This window comes from Oenanthe melanoleuca, chromosome 22 (assembly GCF_029582105.1).
Source record: "Oenanthe melanoleuca isolate GR-GAL-2019-014 chromosome 22, OMel1.0, whole genome shotgun sequence".
NCBI lineage: Eukaryota > Metazoa > Chordata > Aves > Passeriformes > Muscicapidae > Oenanthe > Oenanthe melanoleuca.
This window is the reverse complement of record NC_079355.1, coordinates 3,720,832-3,733,042: the sequence shown is the minus strand read 5'-3', so window position 1 is coordinate 3,733,042 and position 12,211 is coordinate 3,720,832.

The window sequence follows — 12,211 nt, the reverse complement described above, 5'->3', positions numbered from 1 at the left end:
GTTTGGGATCTGTGGGGTTTGGGATCTGTGGGGTTCGGGATCTGTGGGGTTCGGGATCTGTGGGTTTGGGATCTGTGGGGTTTGGGATCTGTGGGGTTCGGGATCTGTGGGGTTTGGGATCTGTGGGTGTTGGGATCTGTGGGGTTTGGGGTCTGTGGGGTTTGGGATCTGTGGGGTTCGGGATCTGTGGGGTTTGGGATCTGTGGGTTTTGGGATCTGTGGGGTTCGGGATCTGTGGGGTTCGGGATCTGTGGGTTTGGGATCTGTGGGGTTTGGGGTCTGTGGGGTTTGGGATCTGTGGGGTTCGGGATCTGTGGGATTTGGGATCTGTGGGATTTGGGATCTGTGGGGTTTGGGATCTGTGGGGTTCGGGATCTGTGGGGTTTGGGATCTGTGGGATTTGGGATCTGTGGGGTTTGGGATCTGTGGGGCTCGGGATCTGTGGGGTTTCTCTGGGGCCGGTTTTAGACCAGATTTGTGGTTGGGAATCCCTGCAGAGCCTCACCCGGGCATTCCCGAGGGCTGGAATTACAGGAATTCTCACACACAGCCCCAGCCTGAACTGAGCCACCATTCCACACCTACCCAACAAATTTGGGAATTTATTGGGAACAGGGAATCCATCCTGCTCCAAGAGTGAAAAAACGCGGAGCGGGAGGCTCTGAGTGCACCCGGAGCATCTCCAGCCCCTTCCCTCCATTTGAGAGAGCGCAGGGAAACGTTCCCATCGCTCCGAGCCTTCTCAGAACTTTCCTCTGCCTTAGGCTCGGCTTTTAGGGCTGCTGGCAGCAGCTCTCACCTCTCCCGGCCCTCACGGGGCTCCCCCGGAGCTCCCCCAGGTTTCTGTGCGGAATTATCGGGCCCCAGAGCCGAGCGAGAGGCGGCTGATGCGAAATCAGGAGGAGATCGGTGCCAAGCCTTGTCGCGACAGCACGAGGAACGGTTCTCGCTCCGATTCCTCGCCTTGGGAATCTGTCCTGGCGCGGAGATGAGGAGAGGCCGAGGCTGGAGGCAGGGAGGGGGATGAGGCCGGGAACTGAGGCTGCGATCCCGCGGGGAGGGCGCAGAGGAGGCGCCGGGCGGTGATTGCTCCTTTCAGCCGCTGATTGCCGATTTCAGAGAGCACAGTCGCGACGGGCCCGGCCTCTGCTCCCGGCCCTGGGAGCGGCGGGAGGCATCCCAGCGCTCCCAGTCGGATCCGTCACTGGGAATGGAGACATCCCAGTGCTCCCAGTCAGATACAGCCCCGGGAATGAGGGGAGATATCCCAGTGCTCCCAGTCAGATACAGCCCCGGGAATGGAGATATCCCAGTGCTCCCAGTCGGATCCAGCTCCGGGAATGGAGATATCCCAGTGCTCCCAGCCGGATCCGTCACTGGGAATGGAGATATCCCAGTGCTCCCAGTCGGATCTGTCACTGGGAATGGAGATATCCCAGTGCTCCCAGTCGGATCCAGCCCTGGGAATGGAGATATCCCAGTGCTCCCAGTCGGATCCAGCCCTGGGAATGGAGATATCCCAGTGCTCCCAGTCGGATCCAGCTCTGGGAATGAGGGGAGACATCCCAGTGCTCCCAGTCGGATCCAGCCCTGGGAATGAGGGGAGACATCCCAGTGCTCCCAGTCTCTCGTGAACAGATCCACGCTCTCCTTCCAGCCCCGGGAATGGAGACATCCCAGCGCTCCCAGTCCCGGCTCAAGCCCTGCTGGATGCTGTCGGGTCTCTGGTGAGGGCAAACCAAGACATTCCCAATTCCCAGCGCGGGAATCATCCCCCGGAGATGGGGGGGGGGTCACCTGGGCGGTGCCGCTGTGGAGCCGGACCCTCCTCAGCAGCTGCGCTCCCCGGGTTGTTCCGCACCCCAAAACCCCGCAGGGGTCACTGGCCGTGCGCTGCTGCCCCCGTGTCACCCCCGGGCCGGGGGACCCCGCCCGCCCTGCCCGTGCTGCTGAGCCCGGCGCAGCCCGGGAGCCGCCGCTGCTTTGATTGACTCGCAGATCAATTAAACAGCGCGCGGACAGACGGAGGGCTCGGATCCTGAATTTCCCCCCCGGTCTCCTCCTCCCTCGCTCCCCAGGGCCCTTTCGGGTTAATTGCCCTGATCTCTCTCTGCCTTTTTGCGCCGGCCCCTCAAGGACTGTCTGGCGAATCCTGCCCTCCGCGGGCACCGCGGCGCTGACTCGGGGCCGCCAGGAGGAGGAGGGAGCGAGGGAGAATTGATTTGCTCCATCAGGCAGCAGCAGCAGTTGCTGCCACTGTTTAATTCTCAGTTCAAGCCCCGTGGAGAATGCAAACGGCTCCGCTGCTCGGCCAATTTACAGCTCTGACAAGCTGCTAAACAACGTCTTTGTTAGCGCCGGGCGGCCCGGGGCTCGGCGGGGGCGGCGGGGAGGCGCAGGTGAGGAGGAGGAGGAGGAGGAGGAGGGGGAGGAAGAGAAGGAAGAGAAGGAAGAAGAGAAGGAGGAGGAGGAGGAGGACGAGATGTAAGAGAAGGAAGAGAAGGAAGAGAAGGAGGAGGAGGAGGAGAAGGAGGAAGAGAAGGAAGAGAAGGAGGAGGAGGAGGAGGAGGAGGAAGAGAAGGAGGAGAAGGAGATGTAAATGGAGAAGGAGAAAGAGGTGGAGGAGAAGGAGAAGGAAGAAAAGGAGGAAGATGAGGTGGAGAAGAATGAAGAGAAGGAGGAAGAGGAAGAGAAGGAGGAGGAGGAGGAGGAGATGGAGAAGAAGGAAGAGAAGGAGGAAGAGGAAAATAAGGAGGAGAAGGAGGAAGAGGAGGAGATGGAGATGGAGGAAGAGAAGAAGGCGGAGAAGGATGGAGAGAAGGAGAAGGATGAAGAGAAGGAGGAGGAGAAGGATGAATAGAAGGAGAAGGAGAGGGTTGAAGAGAAGGAGAAGGTTGGAGAGAAGGAGAAGGAGAAGGTTGAAGAGAAGGAGGAGAAGAATGGAGAGAAGGAGAAGGATGAAGAGAAGGAGGAGAAGAAGGTTGAAGAGAAGGAGAAGAAGGATGGAGAGAAGGAGAAGGATGAAGAGAAGAAGGATGAAGAGAAGAAGGTTGTTTTCTCTGAGCATCCCCCTCTGCCCGCGCTGCCTCTCCCGAGCAGCCCCTCCTGCCCCTCCTGCCCCTCCCGAGGGATTTTGGAAGAGGCCGAGGGATGAGCTCGGCCTCGGGTGGAGCTGGAGCCGCGCTGGGGGCTGTGGTGGATGAGAGGGGCTGCAGGCACCGCCCGCCCGCTCGGCTCTGTGAGAGCTGCGAAACCACGAGAATTGAACAAAACTCCGCAAAACCCAATTTTTGACGGATCATTTGGGATTTGGAGCTTGGAGAAGCCCGTGGGTGCTCGGTTCAAGGAGGAATCCTCCCAGCAGGCACCCAGGGAGCGAGGGAGGAGCTGGGAACTGTCCCGTTTAAGATCATTTCATCCCAGGTTTTTTACACAAAACTCTTTTGCTCCAAGGCCCCTCCTGCCCTGGGAGCATCCAGACCTGGCAAAGTCCTCACTAATCTGAGCAGGTTTCACTAATCCCAGGCTGGAATCGGGGCCTGATACCGAGTTTAAGTAAATTATCTCCCTAATAATGACAAATTAATTATCGGTGGTGCTCGTGAGGAGGATCCTCCTGCTCCAAAAATCACCTGTAGTAATGCAGCCAAAAAAAAAAACCTGGGGAATAATCCAAGCACAGAGACAGTGAATTAATGAATCCTCATCCTGCTGCTGGTGCAGCACAAAAGGGAAACAAACCCAGAATCCTTCCCGGGGTTTATTAAGAGGTTTATTAAGAAATTTTGCTTTTCTTGACAGTTTTTCTGCCTCTTATTTTTTTTTTTTTTTTGCCATGAGCCGGGCTGGGAAGCGAGGTTTGGGCTGGGATCTGTTCGCAGCACAGAGAGCTCAGCCCAGAGCTGGGGCTCGGTTTTGGGGAGCTGGGGAGGGGCTGGGAGGCTGCTGGGACATTTCTGTGACATTTGTGACATCCTGGAAGGACCCATGGCTGAAACAGATCCAGAAGGACCTGGGGAAGGTCTGGGAATTGCTGCCAAGGGCAGGGACGGCATCATTTGTCACCAGCCCACTTTTCCAGCACTGGAAGTGGATTTTAGGGGGTCACCTCCTGCCCCCCACCCTCCCCCTGCCCCTTTGTGGGCTCCAGTTCCCTCTGTGCCATTTGGGCGCCAGGTGGGAGTCCCTAATTTGGGGACATTATTCGTGCTGACAGCACCGATGGGACTTTTCATCAAGCAATTAAATTTGAAAAAAAAACCAAAAAAAGCCCGAAACAAAAAAGGGCCCAGCTTGTTCTGAAACACAAAGGCAGCAGCCGGCATAAATTACCGTGTGTAGTTTTGGAGTGTTTACTCCAGCGCATTCCCAGGGGGGATAATTAGGGAAGAGGCTGTTTTTGTGTTCCGTGAAGCACCAGGAGACGCTGCCACATCCCCTGGACTTGGCCGGACCCGCCTGGATCTGACACAGGATCGGGGAGGGGAGAGCAGGGGCTGGTTTTGGCTCTGCTCCGAGCCGGGGTCTGTGATTTCCCCGGTGGATCGATCCTGTGAGCTGAGATCCAAAATATCGGCCTTGATCAGGGCTGGAGCAGCTTGTTCTGAGCAGGAGTTGGGATCAGAATTGGAGCAGGGATTGGGATCAAGGCTGGAGCAGGAATCGGGATCAGGATTAGAGCAGGAATTGGGATCAGGATTAGTGCAGGAGCAGGAATTGGGATCAGGGCTGGAGCAGGAATTGGGATCAGGGTTGGAGCAGTTTATTCTGAGCAGGAATTGGGATCAGAGCTGGAGCAGGGATTGGGATCAAGGCTGGAACAGGAATTGGAATCGGGGTTGGAGCAGTTTGTTCTGAACGGGAATTGGGAAATTGGGATCAGGGATGGAGAAGGAGCAGGAATTGGGATCAGGTCTAGAGCAGGAACTGGGATTGGGATCAAGGCTGGAACAGGAATTGGAATCGGGGTTGGAGCAGTTTGTCCTGAGCAGGGACTGGGAAATTGGAATCAGGACTGGAGCAGTTTGTTCTGAGCAGGAATTGGGATCAGGATTAGAGCAGTTTGTTCTGAGCAGGAATTGGGATCAGGGCTGGAGCAGGAATTTGGATCAGGGTTGGAGAAGGAATTGGGATCAGGATTAGAGCAGTTTGTTCTGAGCAGGCATTGGGATCAGGGCTGGAGCAGGCATTGGGATCAGGGCTGGAGCAGGCATTGGGATCAAGGCTGGAGCAGGAATTGGGATCAGGACTGGAGAAGGAATTCGATCAGGGTTGGAGCAGGAATTGGGATCAGGGCTGGAGCAGGAATTGGGATCAGGGCTGGAGCAGGAATTGGGATCAGGACTGGAGCAGGCATTGGGATCAGGGCTGGAGAAGGAATTGGGATCAAGGCTGGAGCAGGAATTGGGATCAGGGCTGGAGCAGGCATTGGGATCAGGGCTGGAGCAGGCATTGGGATCAAAGCTGGAGCAGGCATTGGGATCAGGGCTGGAGCAGGAATTGGGATCAGGGCTGGAGCAGGAATTGAGATCAGGGCTGGAGAAGGAATTGGGATCAGGACTGGAGCAGGCATTGGGATCAGGGCTGGAGAAGGAATTGGGATCAAGGCTGGAGCAGGAATTGGGATCAGGGCTGGAGCAGGCATTGGGATCAGGGCTGGAGCAGGCATTGGGATCAAAGCTGGAGCAGGCATTGGGATCAAGGCTGGAGCAGGAATTGGGATCAGGGTTGGAGCAGGAATTGGGATCAAGGCTGGAGCAGGAATTGGGATCAGGGCTGGAGCAGGAATTGGGATCAGGGCTGGAGCAGGAATTGAGATCAGGGTTGGAGCAGGAATTGGGATCAAAGCTGGAGCAGGCATTGGGATCAGGGCTGGAGCAGGAATTGGGATCAGGGCTGGAGCAGGAATTGGGATCAGGGCTGGAGCAGGAATTGGGATCAAGGCTGGAGCAGGAATTGGGATCAGGGTTGGAGCAGGAATTGGGATCAGGGCTGGAGAAGGAATTGGGATCAAGGCTGGAGAAGGAATTGGGATCAGGGCTGGAGCAGGCATTGGGATCAGGGCTGGAGCAGGAATTGGGATCAGGGCTGGAGCAGGAATTGGGATCAGGATTGGAGCAGTTTGTTCTGAGCAGGAATTGGGATCAGGATTAGAGCAGGAATTGGGATCAGGATTAGAGCAGTTTGTTCTGAGCAGGAATTTGGATCAGGGTTGGAGCAGGAATTTGGATCAGGGTTGGAGCAGGAATTGGGATCAGGGTTGGAGCAGGAATTGGGATCAAGGCTGGAGCAATTTGTTCAGAGCAGGAATTGGGGCTGGGAATGGATGCAAACGAATCTGTTGCCCTGGCTTTGGTCACTCCCTGCTCCCACAGGGTGGGATTTATGGGATTTTTCCCATTGTCAGGCCCAGCGCTGCACCACCAGGACAGAGTTTTGGGCCTTAATTCACTTTTTCTCAGTTATTGATGGGGAAATTCCCCCCTCTGGTTCATCCTGAGCTGCCAGGATTTTGGGTTGGGAAGCTGAATCCTATTTTCCCCCTGGGAATTTGATTGTCCTGTTGGGGCTGACCTGGAGCCACTGTCCCCATGAGTCAGAGGGGTTTTACAGAGCTCCTCTCCCCTTGAGCTGCTCCTGCTCCCCATCCTCCTGCAGGCCCCCAAATTCTGCATGACTTGATTTCCTGGTGACATTCCTGCAGGGAATTCCAAACAGGGGCTCTTTGCATCCTTGTCTTTGTCCCAGATGGTTTTGAGGAGGAGCAGAGGCGATGCCCGAGGGATCACTGCCAGCTCCACACTGTGGGGCGATGCAGAGTGAGAATTCTGCTGGAAATGCCCTCAACCCACCCTGTCCCCTTGATCATGGAATCCTGGAATGGTTTGGGTTGGGAGGGGACCTCAAAGCCACCCCCAAGGACACCTCCCACCATCCCAGGCTGCTCCAACCCATCCTTGGACATTCCAGGGATGGAGCAGCCACAGCTCCTCCGGAAAATCCATTCCCAGAGAGATCCCTCACAGGGTTAAACCTTGAGGCAGGAAGGATCCGAACGCAAAAAGCCAAGTGGTTCTCAGGGTTTGTTGTGCTTTTTTTTTTTTTTAATTACAGTCCTCTGGCACATTTTAATTTGAGGCATCAAAGGCAGGAGACAAAGCCCTGCGAATCTGGAGCCGTACCTGCGGTGGCCGGGCGTGTGTCTGTCATCTTTGCAGCCTTTGCTGGGGACAAACAAACCCCCTCCGCTTTGTTCTCCAACGCTGTTCTGTTCCGTGCATTAATTTCTCCTCTAAAATTTTAAAAAAAAAGAAAAAATTAAAAAAAAAAAAATCCGCGAGATCTGGCGCTTTGCAGAAAAAAAAAAAAAAGCAACCCAAAAAGCCGGTGTTTAGGGGATTAAAAAGAAAATACCTCTTTTCTTTCAACTAAATTACAAAGCACTTGTGCTGCTTTGTACCTGAGGAGAGGAGCGGGTGGGGTTTGGCGGCGGATTGGAGGCGGAGATGAAACAGCTGAGCCGGAGCCGCGGCCAAGGAGGGGAGATGGAAATGACCCTGTTGGAAATTACCCTGTTGGAAATGTCCCTGTTGGAAATGTCCCTACTGGAAATGTCCCTGTTGGAAATGTCCCTGTTGGAAATGGAAATGTCCCTGCTGGAAATGCCCTGCTGGAAATGTCCCTGTTGGAAATGCCCCTGTTGGAAATGTCCCTGTTGGAAATGTCCCTGTTGGAAATGTCCCTGTTGGAAATGGAAATGTCCCTGTTGGAAATGTCCCTGTTGGAAATGTCCCTGTTGGAAATGTCCCTGCTGGAAATGTCCCTGCTGGAAATGCCCTGCTGGAAATGTCCCTGTTGGAAATGTCCCTGTTGGAAATGTCCCTGTTGGAAATGACCCTGTTGGAAATGTCCTTATTGGAAATGCCCCTGTTGGAAATGTCCCTGTTGGAAATGTCCTTATTGGAAATGTCCCTGCTGGAAATGTCCCCAGCAGGGAATCGTGGAATCATGGCAGGGAATCATGGAATCATAGGAGGGAATCATGAAATCACAGGAGGGAATAATGGAATCACAGGAGAGAATCATGGAATCACAGGGAGGAATCTGGAATCATAGGAGGGAATCATGAAATCACAGGAGGGAATCATGGAATCACAGGAGAGAATCATGGAATCACAGGGGGGAATCATGGAATCATGGCAGGGAATAATGGAATCATGGCAGGGAATAATGGAATCATGGCAGGGAATCATGGAATCATGGCCGGAAAGAATGGAATCATGGGAGGGAATTGTGGAATCATGGGAAGGAATCATGGCAGGGAATCATAGAATCACAGGAGTGGATCATGGAATCACAGGAGGGAATCACAGAATCACAGCAGGGAATCATGGAATCACAGGAGGGAATTATGGAATCATGGGAGGGAATCATGGAATCATAGGAGGGGATCATGGAATCAAGGCAGGGAATCATGGAATCATGGGAGGAATCATGGCAGGAAATCATAGAATCACGGGGAGAAATCATGGCAGGGAATCATGGAATCATGGGAAGGAATCATGGCAGGGAATCATGGAATCAAGGCAGGAAATAATGGAATCATGGGAGGGAATTGCGGAATCATGGGAGGAAATCATGGAATCATGGGAAGGAATCATGGGAAGGAATCATGGCAGGGAATCACAGAATCACAGGAGTGAATCATGGAATCATGGCAGGGAATCCTGGAATCACAGGAGGGAATCATGAAATCACAGAAGGGAATCATGGAATCATAGGAGAGAATCATGGAATCATGGCAGGAAATCATGGAATCACAGGGAGGAGTCATGGCAGGGAATCGTGGAATCACAGCCCAGAATCATGGAATCACAGCAGGGAATTATGGAATCATGGGAGAGAATCATGGAATCATGGCAGGGAATCATGGAATCATGGGGAGGAGTCATGGCAGGGAATCGTGGAATCACAACAGGGAATTATGGAATCATGGCAGGGAATCGTGGAATCATGACAGGGAATCATGGAATCATGACAGGGAATCGTGGAACGGCTTTAACGGGAACGGAATCCAGAGCTACAAGGTCACAATTCCCACCCCGCTTCCCAGAACTTCCACCCATGGAACGGCTTTAACGGGAGCGGAATCCAGACCTTCGAGCTCACAACTCCCCCGCTCTTCCCAGAGCAGGCCCAAACCCTCGGAGCCTTTCCCAGGGCGCCGAGCGAGGCCGAGCCGCTGGAATTCCGCCAGCTCCGGGATGGATCATCCGCTTTATTGCTGTCACGGTGCTCGTAAGTGCCTCCATCCATCATTCCCGGCGTTTTCCGAGCCGGAATGAGCGCCCAGGTGACAATTTCTGCTCCTGGAGCCTCTCCACGAGTCTCTCTCTGATTTCCTCCCTCCCCTTCTGTTCGCACAATGGAGCCACGGCCAATTAAGCAGAATTAAGGAAATTAAGGGAAGGCTCCTGCCTGGTGTCCTCATCAAAGCCTCGAGGGCAATTCCAGCAATAAACGGGATTCCATAAATAAACTGGAGTGGCCAGTCCATGAAACTCCCCCCGCAGCCAAGAGGTGTTTTGGGATCTCAGGAGGTGCGAGCAGGGAAGGATTTGAGCGGGATGTGCTTAAAATTCCAGTTTTAATGGGTTTAAGCTGAACTAAGAGGTTTGGGGTGGAATTCCTGTCCATGAGGGCGGGGAGAGGCTGGGATGGAATTCTCAGAAAATCCCTGGAAGTGTCCCAGGAGCAGCCTGGGGTAGAGGAAGGTGTGGCTGCCCATGGCATGGGTGGAACGAGGTGACTTTAATCCCACCCAAATCTGTCTGGAATTCTGTCATGAAATATTCCTGCTGTTCCTTCTTTCCCTTAAAAAAATGGAATTTTCAGTCCCAGCAGAGCTCCCGGTGGGAAAAACATCCATGGGCGTAGCTCGGTTTGGCCAAGAAAACAATTCAAACACATTTTTAATGTTTAAAAATCTTCTACTGGGATTTAGACCACTGCAGAAATGTTTGATTGCCGGGAAAATAAAAATTATAAGGAATATCAGACTTTTCCCAGCTTGGAATTCCCACCCACAAGAGGAGAATCCCTGCTGAGTCAGCATCTCACCTCAGCTTTTCCTCATGTTTGGGAACTCCAGGATCTGGCAAATCCCAAATTCCAGCCCAATCCTTTTTCTCAACCTGGAAATGAAAATTTTAGTACAGAGGGAATATAAAAGTGGATCTTTATTTGAAGTTATGGTAAGATAAAGTCCACTCACGTGGGGTCGATATTTTATTTGTTTAGTAAATTAGCATAATTGACAAAAAATAAATCAGAAAAACAAGAAATGATGAAATTTTCCTCCAGGTCAAAAGGTTTGTTTAGGAGCTCTGGAATTTGTTGTATGGAAAATGAAGAGTGTGGAAAATTTCTGGGAAAATGATTTATCAATAAAAGGAGTTATGGAATTGGAAATATCTGCACGAAAAATAGAGAGAAGAGAGAAAAAAGAAAAAGCAAAAACCAGGACGGCGTCACCGGTGTCCTGATGAGGGTCACTGGAGTTTTGGGGAGGATTTTGGGATTTGCCACCCAAAAGGGGTTTTGGGTTTTGGGGAGGATTTTGGGGTTTGCCACCCAAAAGGGGTTTTGGGTTTTGGGGAGGATTTTGAGGTTTGCCACCCAAAATAATTTTGGGTTTTGGGGAGGATTTTGGGATTTGCCACCCAAAAGAATTTTGGGTTTTGGGGAGGATTTTGGGATATGCCACCCAAAAGGGGTTTGGGGGTTTGGGGAGGATTTTGGGATTTGCCACCCAAAAGAATTTTGGGTTTTGGGGAGGATTTTGGGGCTTGCCACCCAAAAGAATTTTGGGTTTTGGGAAGGATTTTGAGGTTTGCCACCCAAAAGAATTTTGGGTTTTGGGGAGGATTTTGGGATTTGCCACCCAAAAGGGGTTTTGGGTTTTGGGGAGGATTTTGGGATTTGCCACCCAAAAGGGGTTTTGGGTTTTGGGGAGGATTTTGAGGTTTGCCACCCAAAAGAATTTTGGGTTTTGGGGAGGATTTTGGGATTTGCCACCCAAAAGAATTTTGGGTTTTGGGGAGGATTTTAAGGTTTGCCACCCAAAAGGAGTTTTGGGTTTTGGGGAGGATTTTGAGGATTGCCACCCAAAAGAATTTTGGGTTTTGAGGAGGATTTTGGGATTTGCCACCCAAAAGGGGTTTGGGGTTTTGGGGAGGATTTTGGGATTTGCCACCCAAAAGGTTTTGGGTTTTGGGGAGGATTTTGGGATTTGCCACCCAAAAGGGGTTTGGGGTTTTGGGGAGGATTTTGGGATTTGCCACCCAAAATAATTTTGGGTTTTGGGGAGGATTTTGAGGTTTGCCACCCAAAAGAATTTTGGGTTTTGGGGACGATTTTGGGATTTGCCACCCAAAAGAATTTTGGGTTTTGGGGAGGATTTTGGGGTTTGCCACCCAAAAGAATTTTGAGTTTTGGGGAGGATTTTGGGGTTTGCCACCCAAAAGGAGTTTTGGGTTTTGAGGAGGATTTTGGGGTGCTGGGAGGGATTCTGGGGACTCGAGGAGAGGAGAATTTGGGAGTGATTATGGATGCTAAACGCGGAGCCAACCCTGTCAGCCGAGCCCTCAGATCTCCGAGCCATCAAATCCCGCCTGAGCTTCACCGCTGTGCATGAGGAGAGGAAAGGGAAAAAAATAAAAAATAAAATGGGATAAAAGTGCGGAAATCGCTCCTGGAGCTCCTCACCTCTGTTCAACCTCGCTGCTTTCATGTGGCGCTGATTTGTTTTGATCGCTCCGAGCCGGGGTTTGCTCCAGTCCCGTTCCCAGGGAATTGATGGGAATGAGGAGACGTTAATGAGCGGGGTGGCAGCAGCGGGGGAGGATGGGGATCCCCGGGGATGTGGGGTGCGGGATTTGGGGTGTGGGATGAGGGATTTGGGATCTGGGATGCGGGATTTGGGATCTGGGATGAAGGAGGTGTGGTTTGGGATGCAGGATTTTGGGGTGTGGGATCTGGGATGCAGGATTTGGGATTTGGGATGTGGGATTTGGGATCTGAGATGAAGGAGGTGTGGTTTGGGATGCAGGATTTTGGGGTGTGGGATCTGGGGTGCGGGATGAGGGATTTGGGATCTGGGATGAGGGATTTGGGATCTGGGATGAGGGATTTGGGATCTGGGATGAAGGAG